We start from the raw sequence: 12490 nt of genomic DNA, 5'->3' as shown, positions 1-12490 counted from the left end.
CTTTCATACCAGGTAAAGTAGCTTGAGCTACATCTTTAGATAATATAAGATAATGAAAGACTGCATTGGACTATATTTATCCTGAACATGGAGAAACAAAGGGCAGGCAGTCCAGATTTAAGGAGAGGATTGGGGAAAAGGAAAAGAAAATTTTTGAACTCCTTCTTTGTCCTAAGCAATGTACTACATATTATACATGTATCACTAACTCCGCATAAGAAGGTATTTCAATGGGATAGTATTATCATCCTCTTTTTACAGATTAGGAATCTGAAGCCCAGAGAGGTTAAATGATTTATCCAAGGTCACACAGCTCAAAAAATGGAGCCCTAATGGAGGCAGAACAAAAAGTCTTGGGAACTGGTTGGATCAGGGTGAGAGAGAGAGTAAAAGACCAGGCTCAGGTTGTCAGCCTCATTCATTCTGGTGGTAAGATTAACAGGAGTGGACAAGTCAGGAGGAAGGGCTGGTTTGGGCAGCCGATGAGGAATTCAGTATTGGACTTGATGAGCTTATGCTACTGCTGAAAGATTTTTATGGACAAGTCAATAGTCCATTAAAGATAGAAATCTGGATCTTAGCAGAATGGTTAGGGCTGCTGATGGAAACTTGGAAGTTCTCAGTTAAAACTAAACAGTGAGAACAAATGAAATCCAAAATGAATATGCTAAGAACAAATTAGAGCTGTCCCATTGAGGTGACCAGAAAAAAAGGACAGTGTAAATATAAATAATGTACTTTTAGTTTGGCAGAAAAAGAAAAAGTAAGACATTTTCTTTATACTTTCTCTTCCTGAAATAAGCCAACAATTGAACCTCCGACAATTATCATATAGTAAAGAGAGTTCATTGCTGTTTCCTGGGGCTATACACATAATGATCTGTTTCCTATGGGCCTCAGTCTCCAACAGCCTGATTTCCTTGTTAGAGGCATAGGGAAACATTTACTTCACTCAACTCCATTCCTCTAGCCTCAAAGACTCCCTTTGAGCCAAGCTTATTTCAGCTGGGGAATGGCTGGAGATTGATTGAAATCTGTCCCCATATTTCCTTGCCCTCTGAGGAGCCTTCTTTATTCTTCCAGAACAACTTGAGGACATTTTAGAAGCACAAAACGGTAGGACTTTTAACTTACTCTTTATTTACTTGGATTTCTCCAAGAGGCAGTTAGCATCCACTCAGCAATACTTTTGTTGAGAATCCGGGTGACAGCTGCTGTGTAAGGAATGGGGGAAGAGGGACAGAAGGCATGGTTTCTTTGAAGCAGAGTCATCACCACACCCTTGTTCAGAAGAAGCTGACTCAGAGAGGGCAGCTACATCTCAAAGCAGGGCAGAACTCAGAGCACTGCCTGACTGGCTTTACTGTTTGGGGCCATTCAGGTGCCATTTTATTTTGTCCTAGAATTCTGTAGTCTCCTTCTTCCTAGAAATTTCTATTAAAAAACCTGAATATTTGGCAGGATAGAGTTATTGCTTTGTTTGAATAGTCAAAACCAGATCCTCATTATCCACCAATTTTCTTTCTTGGTTTTTCCTCTATTTGCTTGCTATCTGATAAAATTTAACTTTGAGGGCATCAGCTGACAAACCAGATGTTTTGCTGGTGATAGTGGCAAAACACACTAACAACCAATAACTTCTCAAAGCATTCTATGGTTCTCAAAGACAAGTCAACAAAAGTAGTCTTAGGGACTATAATTCCAGAGAAACACTGTTCAAAAACAGTACTGCCCCATGACAATTTATATCAACTGAAGGATAAAATAATAATATTTGACTGTTGTGACATTATTTGTAGTGCACGCTCATAGAAAAATGGAATTCTGCCACCAAAAGACACCACAGAGGAGGGCATGCTCAAATAAGATGCCACATGCCAGCAAGATGAGCTGCAGAACCAGACAGACTGAGGTGAGAATCCAACTCTGAATTTACAGTGTGATTCTGTGCAAGATCTTTCAATTACCTGCAGTTAGGCCCCCAGATTATTGTGACTATTAAATACCAAGATGTATTAAAATGCCCAGCAGATTCTTTCAATAAGTAATTACTGAGCATCTACTTCTCCCACCATGCTGGAGGGGGGCAAAAAGGAGAGACAAATAGGAATGAATGAGAAAAATATGGTCTCTCCTCAAGGAGCTACATTGAACAAGTAATTTAGAAAGTAATGCACAGGAAACAAACAAGGTTGCTGGGTGGTGGGGAGGGATAGGGTGGCTGGGTTATGGACTTTGGGAGATATGTGTTATGGTTAGTGCTATGAATTGTGTAAGACTGAGGATTCACAGACCTGTACCCCTGAAACAAATAATATATTATATGTTAATTTTTTAAAAAGGAAAGTAATGCACATAACAAAACAGGTACAGGATATTATACAGTAAGGACTCACTAAATAGTAGCTTTTATTATTAGCTGACAACATATTCATATGAGTTATTTTATTAATAATTTTAATTTTAAAAATGTTGTAAGGAGTTACTATATCAGAAAATAGGGAAAATAACTTTTCTTTTAAGAGAAGAACAAGGCATTAAAGATAGTGTAAGATTTCAGTCTATTTATGCATCGAAGTGAATTGGAGTAACAAATTCAGGATACTTGCATGGTGAACTCTTAAACCCATATTACCAGTTTAAAATTGCACCAGTTCCCGTCATCTGTTTGCAACCGGGCTTATCCTAAAAAGAGCATAGTCTTTGGAACCACTGATGCTTGGTTAGTTCTGACAGTACTAGCTGTAGCCTTTGGCAAACTTTTGACCCTTCCTGTTTCACTTTCCTTACCTTTAAACTGAGAATTATAATGCATCTTCTTTCCAAGTGATTACAGAGAGAGCACTTAGTAATTGGTGCTTAGCAAAATGACAGCTTTGACTATTGTTATCCGGTAGTATGTACTATGAAAGAGTGGGGAGTCTGCCCTCAAGAGTTTGTAGTATAGTTGAAGAGACGTGTACTCAAATAGGGAATCATAAAGTAGTAGTTAATGGCCCCAGTAGGAAGAGCACACAGTGCTATGTGGGAATACATTGCAATGCCCCAGGCTGGGATAGAGAGGCAGGTAAGGAAAAAATCTCTGCCTCTGTGAGCTATGCTAAATTAGAAGACATGAGAGAAGCAAGACAGGTACCTAACAAGCACACTTAGAAGGCACAAGGTGTATCAAGTGGTCAATATCAAAAGGAAGACCAATTTATTGTAGAGATTTCTTATAACAGAAGACTATCTCACTTTGTACATAGGGTTTGTGAGCCAATCGGTACTTCTAGGGAACAGTGCTTATGAAACCACAAAACTAATGGAAATTTTATTGACGCAAACCTTCCACTCTGCACAGTACCCAAAGTTCGCAGCCTCTAATAAGAGAGAGGTGGGGGTACCTGGCTTGTTTAGTCGGTAAACTTGCAACTCTTGATCTTGGGGTTGTGAGTTTGGGCCCCATGTTGGACATAGAACATATTTTTTTAAAACGAAGAGATAGGTGGCCTCTATTATGCATTTTTTGTCCATCTGGTTTGACCCACACATAAGAAACTCCATTGAAAAGATACTTGAAGGTAACATATATAATGATTGGATCCTGATTTTCCGTGTTCTAGTTTTTGTTTTGTTTTAAATTGTTGGGTGTGTTTAATATAGTTGAAACACAATGTTCCATTAGTTTCAGGTGCACAACTTAGTGATTTGACAAGTTTATACATTGTGCTATGTTCTCCGTAGGTATAGTGACCATCTCTCCCCTTGTTGACTATATTCTTATGATGTGCCTTTTATCTGATTTTCAGTGTTCTCTTTTGAGAAACTCAGATGGCAGGAAAAATTCAGTCATAGCAAGTTAATTTCCAAATCATAATGACATACTCATCTGCTTTCATCTAAACATTACAAAACAAATCCTGGCATGGGGTTCCAGGCTTCAGGGCTCCTGAAATATTCAGAATCTCTTGAACGCTGACATTTTGTTTTACAGTTACTGCTGTTTTCTCACCCTTGCAACTGTGCACATAAAGTAGGAAGAGATCTCTCCGGGTATCAGGATTGGCACAGCATTTGTTAAGGCAAAAACATTCAATACTCGGAGGTGTGTTATGTATTAAAATAATGATTTTTTTCCCCATAGAGTAGGAAAGAGCTCAAAATTCATGTTTCACTTAAAGAGAAATTTTAAAAAACTAAACAGAGACCGTATGTGTATTTTAAAAGTGTCTTTCAAGTGTATTCGTTATTTCCTACCACAGAGGAAAGAAGTAGCAAAGAGACTGGCCTGGGCTCAAACAGTACCCTTAGGGACTCCAGTCAGTGGGGCATCAATGTCCTGCTGTGCCTTTGCTTCCTTCTTCCGCCTGCCCCCTCCACCAGCTCTTCCTTTTTCCCATCAAAACCTAGCCTACCTCTCGAACAATTTGGTCTGACAAACGTATTTTCATTCCAGATGATTCAATATCCTCGATTTCCTAAACAGATGCTAAATTATTACAATCGTTGTTATTATTCACAATATTCTGGGATTTTAGCAGATTTTTCTAACTGCATAATTTGATATACACATTACTGTGTATTTCTGCTTCTTTGCATTCCTGGCCTGCCCGCGGTACAAACGTGCTGTGTGAACAGTGGGACTTCATAAGTATTCCTGTGTGGTTCTTCTGTGAGGCTTTTTTGGTGCTGCATATTTTTTATACAGTCATTCCCAGAATAAGAATGATAACAAGCACCTCCATTCTATCACCCGCCAAGTGATAGAATACAGGACCTGCCACAGAGGTGGCCAGGGCTGTGTTTAGACTTAAAGAGGACCCTGAGGTCTGATAGGAACAGCCACGTTTTCTTTCCATTTAGAGTCAAAAGAGGGGGAACTCAACATTCTTTGGTTGCATTACCAGAAAATAAGGTAAAACATGGTTTGTATGGTTTTCAGGCTCTCTGGAATGCATTGAATATGAAGATCTTTGAACAGAACTGAGTAATTTTTTTTTACCCTTCACACTCCCTGGTATATTTTCATCTCTCTGGCTTCTTTTTAAACTTCTCCTTGAACGACTACAAATATCTGTTGGGGTACATCTAGTTAGCAGAAAAGAACATAAGATTTTGAAATTTACTATTCACTGATCAATTTCTTTTCTGGGTTGTGTTTACTGACACTGACCCCTAAGAAAAATTTTAGAAAAACAGAACCAGGTAGAATCTTTTCTTTGTGTAGACTGCAGCAACTAGAGCTGAATTTCCATGGTTTCTTCTTTTTTTTTTTTTTTTTCTTGAGGGTGGAGGTTGTTTTTTGCTCATTCGTACATGCAAAAATAGAGCTCAGTTATTATGCTAGTAAGAGGAATAAAAATTCCTTATTAACTGAGAATTGAACTTTAAAATAGAATAGCAAAGGCTATTGGGTAAAGTGTTAAATTTAACAGATGGAACATTTTCACATTTTAATTACACTGTAAGATTTTTAATTAGTGTCAGCAAGTGGCAAGAATCCTTCCCATTGTTTATCAGGCCATATATGATATTCATCTAAAAAAATATTCATCTGGGGCGCCTGGGTGGCTCAGTGGGTTAAAGCCTCTGCCTTTGGCTCAGGTCTCGATCCCAGAGTCCTAGGATCGAGCCCTGCATCGGGCTCTCTGCTCTGCAGGGAGCCTGCTTCCTCCTCTCTCTCTCTCTCTCTCTGCCTGCCTCTCTGCCTACTTGTGATCTCTGTCTGTCAAATAAATAAATAAAATCTTAAAAAAATATAGATATATTCATCTAACTAGGACCAACATCCAGAGCTTTACATTTGTATTTTGAAGGAAGACTGGGAGTGCCTGGGTGGCTTAGTCAGTTAAGCATCTGCCTTCCACTCAGGTCTTGATCTCCTAGTCCTGGAATGGAAGTCACATGTCCAGGCCTCAGGGCTCCCTCTCCTTCTGCACCTCCCCGCCTTGTGTGCACGCGCATGTGCACTCTGTCTCTCAAATAAATAAAATCTTTAAAAATAAAAAATAAAAATAATGGAAGACTTTTTATCACAAGTGAGATTATTGGACTTCAAAATAGCAATTTATATACATACGTGCATATACAAACGATACAAAAAAAATCTTTTCATCCATGTATATGGTGACTAATTATTACTTCAATTAGGAGGGAGCTATTAAATTTTCTAATGCATCTTGATTCAGTAAATTAGTTTTCAAGTAATTTGTTCATTCATCCAGGTTACCAAATTTGTTGGCAAAAAGCTATAATAATAAAATATATAAAATAATAAAATAGTATAAACTATAGTATTTCTTTACTAGTCTTCTAATATCCGCTAGACCTCTAGAGGATAACACTCTTTCATTCCTGTTATTGGTAATTTCTACTTTCTTTTTCCTTGATTAGTCTAATTAGAGGTTTATCAATTTTGTTACTCATTGAAAGAACCTATTTTTTACTATTTTAATTTTCTCTATTGCCTGTCAGTTGTCTATTCCATTTATTTTCATTCTTATTTTTACTGTTACCTTCTTTCCACCAACTTTGAATTTACTTTTTCCAGATTCTTTTTTTTTTTAACATTTTATTTACTTATTTGACAGAGTAAGACACAGAGAGAGCAGAAACACGAGCAGAGGGAGTGAGAGAGGGAGAAGCAGGCTTCCCACCGAGCAGGGAGCCCTATGGGGGGTTAAATCCCAGGACCCCAAAATCATGACCTGAGCTGAAAGCAGCCACTTAAAGACTGGGCCACCCAGGCACCCTTCTTTTTCCAGATTCATAAGGTGAAATCTTTAATAGTTGTTTTTAAAACTTTCTTCTTTTCTATTAGAAGCAATTAAAGTTACAAGTTTTCTTCTAAACTTTGTTTTAAGCTGCATCATACAAATTTTGATGTGTGGAATTTTCTTTACCATCCAGTTAAAAATATTTTCTGATTCCCTGTGTAAATTTTTCTTGACCCATCAGTTGTTCAGAAATATATTACTTACTTTCCAAATGTTTGGCATTTTCTCTTGACATCTTTTTGGTTTTGATTTCTAATATAAATCCATTATGGCCAGGGAACATAGTCGGTATGATTTTAGTATTTTTAATTTTATTGAGACTTATTTAATAGCCCATCAAATAATCTGTCTTGGTTTATGTAATATCTGTACTTGGAAATAATGTATATTGTGCCACTTTTGGCTGTTGTGTTCTATATTAATTAGGTCATAGTGTGTTCAGAAATCCTTTGTTTTTACTGATTTCTGGGAAATTGTTCTATCATTCATAAAAGAGATTTTGCAATCTCCAACTATGATTGTGGGTTTGTGGATCTATGCCTCTTCAGTTGGGTCCTTTTTTGTTCCATGTATTTAGATGCTTTACCAGGTACTTACACATTTATGATTTTTTTTAATTTTATTTATTCATTTGTCAGAGGAAGAGAGAGCACAAGCAGACAGAGGCAGAGAGAGAAGCAGTCTCCCCGCCGAGCAAGGAGCCCAATGTGGGACACGATCCCAGGGCTCCAAGATCATGACCTGAGCTGAAGGCAGCTGCCTAACTGACTGAGCCACCCAAGCATCCCCACATTTATGATTTTTATGTCTTCATGATGAATTGACTCCAATATGCCTTTTTATCTGTTAATATTTTTTGTCTAAAGGTTTACCTTATCTGATATTAGTATAGTCACCAACTTTCCTATACTGACTGTTTGCATGGTATATTTCCTTTATCTACTCAATTTTCTTTCAGCTTGTGTTTTATATTACACACATATTGCTCATAGTTGATATGGCTGGGTCTTGTTCTTTTAATCAGTGCTCAATAAGCTTTCTTTTCCTTTCATCATTATTTTTGGCTTCATTCCTATTTTGTAGTCTTTCTTGGATAGCCCCCAAACCCTAATATTTAAAACCAGTCATTATTTTATAGCCCCTTTACGCACATGGTCTTGAATCAGAGAGATCATTGTAGTTGCCATTTTCTCGACTCTTTCCAGTAATCTTATAACTTCTTTAAGATACAGAAATCAAGATGGCCCAAAGAATTCCTAATCATAGCCTCTAAAGCTAAGTTCAACTCTTCGTACTTGTTATAACCTAAGTAGAGGGCCCTAACCTAAGAAGAGGCTTGGGCTCTATGTCAAAAGATTAGGAATAAACATTCATGTATAAGTTTAAAGTGACATAAAATATTATGATGCTTCACTTCTTACTTGCTAACATGTAGAAGATGTTACTCAGGGCTATCAGAAAGCCATGTCTGGACTTGGTGATGGGGCACATGGGTGGTTATTAATATTCAATCTGGAAACATATCCTAACATAATATTTGTTTCCCAGTCTGGGTTGGGGGCTTGCTTTCTTGGTTTTTTTATGAAAGTTACAGATTAGTTGAGGATGACTAGGTTCATGCTATGAAATGAGTAATATATACACTTTTCCTAAAACAGCTACTTAGTTTAATACATGGACTGCTGTGAATACTATAGAGTGAGTCACAGGTAAAAGCTCAGTCTCTGTTCTGAGGCAGTCTCTATTCTCTTTCTTCTTGTATAATCCACATCCTGCTGATTCCTCTTGACTGTGTTTCATCTTGTGCCTGCATGGTGACAACAGGGTCCTTGCTTTGTGTCTCTAATGATGTACGTGCTCAAATTCCACATTAAGCACAATCTTCCTCCATTGTATGTGTGTGTGTGTGTTTTAAGATTTTATTTATTTATTTGACAGAAAGAGAGACTGAGAGAGGGGGAACACAAGCAGGGGGAGTGGGAGAGGGAGAAGGAGGCTCCCCGCTGAGCAGGAAACCCGATGTGGGGCTTGATCCCAGGACCCTGGAATCATGACCTGAACCAAAGGCAGACACTTAACAACTGAGTCACCCAGGCGCCCCTTCCATTGTGTTTTTAAGGGTGCTTATTTTCTGTCAACTCTTGTCAAAATTCCTCCTACTGAAGACTTAATTCTTCTGCATGTGCCTGATTGTTGAGTAAAGTTATAGTCTAAACCTTTTAGAGAAAAGCAATATCCAGGGGTCCTAGGATCCAGCCCCACATCGGGCTCCCTGCTCAGTAGGAAGCCTGCTTCTCCCTCTCCCACTCCCCCTGCTTGTGTTGCCTCTCTCACTGTCTCTTTTTGTCAAATAAATAAATAAAAATCTTAAAAAAAAAAAAAAAGCAATATCCATTTTGGTTCCTTATTGGAAAATGGAATTGCAACGTGAACGGAAACAGTGACACTTTCTGATGACACTTTACCATCCCTGCTCCCCCACCCCCCCTACTGCTCTGCTTCAGGCTTCTACTGTTTAACTCCTTCCTGCCTCTTTAACTAGTCACATGAAATATATTGAAAATATATATTGAGATGAAGATCGTGCCTGCCTGCATGCACACACATAAATACAAAGTTCTACTTTCAATTCAGAGAGCTCCTGAATAAAAAAGAGAAATGTCCACTGAATATGAATAAGCTGGGTTTCCATTGAAAAAGCTGTGGTTACAAAGTGATATAATGTTACCAATAAATGTCTAAAAGTTTCTTGGATGCCTGAGTGGCTCTGTTGGTTGAGCAGCTGCCTTTGGCTCAGGTGGTGATCCTGGAGTCCGGGATTGAGTCCCACATTGGGCTGCCTGCTCAGTGGGGGGGTCTGCTTCTCCCTCTGCCCCTTCCCCCTCTCATATACTCTCTCTCTCTCACTCTCTTATTCTCAAATAAATAAATAAAATCTTTAAATAAATAAATAATAAATGTCTAAAAAAAAAACCCTCTCAGCTGTGAAGTGACACATGCTGGACCCAAAAACTACTACTCATATGTGAAAATGTGGTGTGACTAACTCATTAAAAATATCCCAGGAAAAAATATATCCATGACAGCGAAACAGGCTGTGGATTGTTTTTTACTTCAGCATCCATAAATATCTCATTATCACTGTTTGGACAGTTGCACTTATTTACTGTTCTAGGAGCAGTTTGTTGACATTCTGTTATTCCATTTTACACATTCTTAGCAGTGAAATGATGTGCTCTGTGTTCTCTAACATGGGGTCTTCATCCCATTTGATAGCAACATGTGCAGAAAGCATCTCACTCGGGGGTAGCACGTGCCTTAAGCAACCGAGACCCCTCATGGTGGACACACACCAGAGACTTAGGTTAAATTACCTGTTCTACCTCTTCCCTTCCATCATGAACCTTCTTGTTCTTTTCTTCAGTATTCAGTCTCTATCCCACTCCCCACGTGAGGGTTCTGTCTCCCTGCCCAGCATCCTCACAGGAATACAATACAAAGACCCTATTCCTGGCTTTACACTCCAAGTCCTATTCCTGGGATCACCCTGCATCTTGAGGTCTAGTTGAGACTCCCTGTGACCTATGTCAGGTCAATCACTCCAAATTCACTCTTGCCCAAAAAGGAATTTAAAAATCACATTTCCAGTGGTTTGAGGGGGAGAGCCTTCTCTTCCTCTCAAATACTTTCCTCACCTATTTACTAGTACCTATAATTAATTTATGCCATAAACATTATATTCTATCTATTTTTTAGACTGGGTACAGTATGCTTTATTGATCATATATGAGAAGATAGGGTTCCCCAAGCCACTCCCCCTTTTCAGGGGGTCTGAGATGGAAACTGTCAAAGTCGGGATATTCTCAGTGTGTTGGGGGATGAATTAAGCAAGGACTGCCCAGCAGCTGAGGGCCTCTCCCTTCTTGCGGCTCTCACCAGGGGCTGGTGGTCCAGAGGGTTCTTACTCCTCAGAAGCCATGTGGGCCATAAGGCCCACCCTCCAGTGCTATAGCCAAATTCATTGTCATACCAAGAAATGAGTTTGACAAAGTGATCACTGAGAGCAATGCTAGTCCCAACGTCAAAGATGGAAGAGTTAAAGGGTGTTAATGGTGCAGGAGACAATCTGGTCCTCACCAGCCCAGGATGTCCTTGAGGGGACCCTATGTTGCCTGCTTCACCACCTTCTTAATGTCATTGTATTTGGCAGCTTTTTCCAGGTGGCAGATCAGATCCACAGTGGACACATTGAGGGTGAGGACATGGAAGGCCATGCCAGTGAGCTTCTCATTCAGCTCAGGGATGCCTTTCCTATAACCTTGGCAGGTCAGTAGAAGCAGGGATGTGTTCTCAGCAGCCCCTTGGCCATCACACCACAGCTTCCTAGAAGGGCTGTCCATAGTCTTCTGGGTGGCGTTTGATGGCATGGACTGTGGTCATGAGTCCCTCCACAATACCAAAGTCATCATGGATGACCTTGGCCAGAGGGGCCAAGCAGTTGGTGGTACAGTCCTGCTTCTCATGATTCTCACCCATCACAAACATGGGGGCATCAGCAGAAGGGGCAGAGATGATGTTCATCTTGGCCCCACCGCTCAAGTGAGCCCCAGCCTTCTCCATGGTGAGAAGGACCCTGGACTCCACAACATACTCAGCACCAGCATCATCCCATTATGCTGGCAGGATATTGCTCCTGGAAGATGGAGATGCACTTTCCACTGATGACAAGTTTTCTATTCTCAGCCTTGACCTTGAATTTGCCATGGGTGGAACTAGAACATATAGACCATGTAATGGAGGTCAATGAAGGGGTCATTGATGGTGACAATATCCACTTTGCCAGAGTTAAAAGCAGTCCTGGTGACCAGACACCCAATATGGCCAAATCCACTTTCTCCAACCTGGACCATCATGTCTCAGGGAAACAGCTGGCACTGCACCAAAAGGTGCAGTTGTCTGTCAAACATGGAGAAACAAAGAACCCCATTCTAGAATCTTTGATACTTAAGAATTTGAATCAGCCCAGGCCTGGCATTTTTTTAAATCTAGGAGAAAGTTTTAATACAGAGACAGAACACTGGGATTGAGTTAGAGTGGCAACATCTAGGACACCAGATGAGTGTGTGTGCACATGCTCGTGTGGTGCTCACATGTGCTCAGAATCAGGCCACTGTTTCTGCCTCCAAATCACAAAGTCACCCTTTATTTTGCTGCAATTGCCGCAAAAAAGTACTGAGATAAATAAGTCTTACTTTTCTGTAGAAATAATTTGTACAACAAAGAAGCTGAGGATGGCTTAATTTAATTCCTAATAATACAAACTACATGATTTCTCAAGAAGGAAGCTGCATTGATTAGGCACCTGGACATGTCAGAGGCATCACCAGCATTATCTCAATTCTCCCAGCAACCATAGAAGGCAGCTATTAGTGTTCCCAATTTAGTGAGAACGAAACTAGGCAAAGTCACGGATCTATTACTGACAAGGCAGAATTCAAATCTAACTCCTGATACTGTATGTGTTTTTTACATTCCATATACAGGAGGGGATCTAGTATAGTTAGAGCTCAGATTCTGAAATCAGAAGACCTGAGTTCAAATCTTCTCTCTGCCCTTACTATGTCTGAGATGCAACAATTTACCTCTGGCCCTTGGCTACTTCCAGTTTTATATGCTTTAACTTTCATTTCTTTTGATTAGTGTCTATTACTTTTTCCATTGCTCATTGTCCT

General features: G+C 39.6%; 1 pseudogene; it reads right to left on the bottom strand.

The window, feature by feature from the left end:
* Positions 1 to 10719: 10719 nt before the first annotated feature.
* LOC111159723 lies at positions 10720 to 11731 on the bottom strand (annotated as a pseudogene).
* Positions 11732 to 12490: the final 759 nt, after the last annotated feature.

This window comes from Enhydra lutris, unplaced genomic scaffold (assembly GCF_002288905.1).
Source record: "Enhydra lutris kenyoni isolate GAN:26980312 unplaced genomic scaffold, ASM228890v2 scaffoldscaffold69, whole genome shotgun sequence".
In the NCBI taxonomy this organism is placed as follows: Eukaryota; Metazoa; Chordata; class Mammalia; order Carnivora; family Mustelidae; genus Enhydra; species Enhydra lutris.
This window is presented reverse-complemented; position numbering and strand designations above follow the sequence as displayed.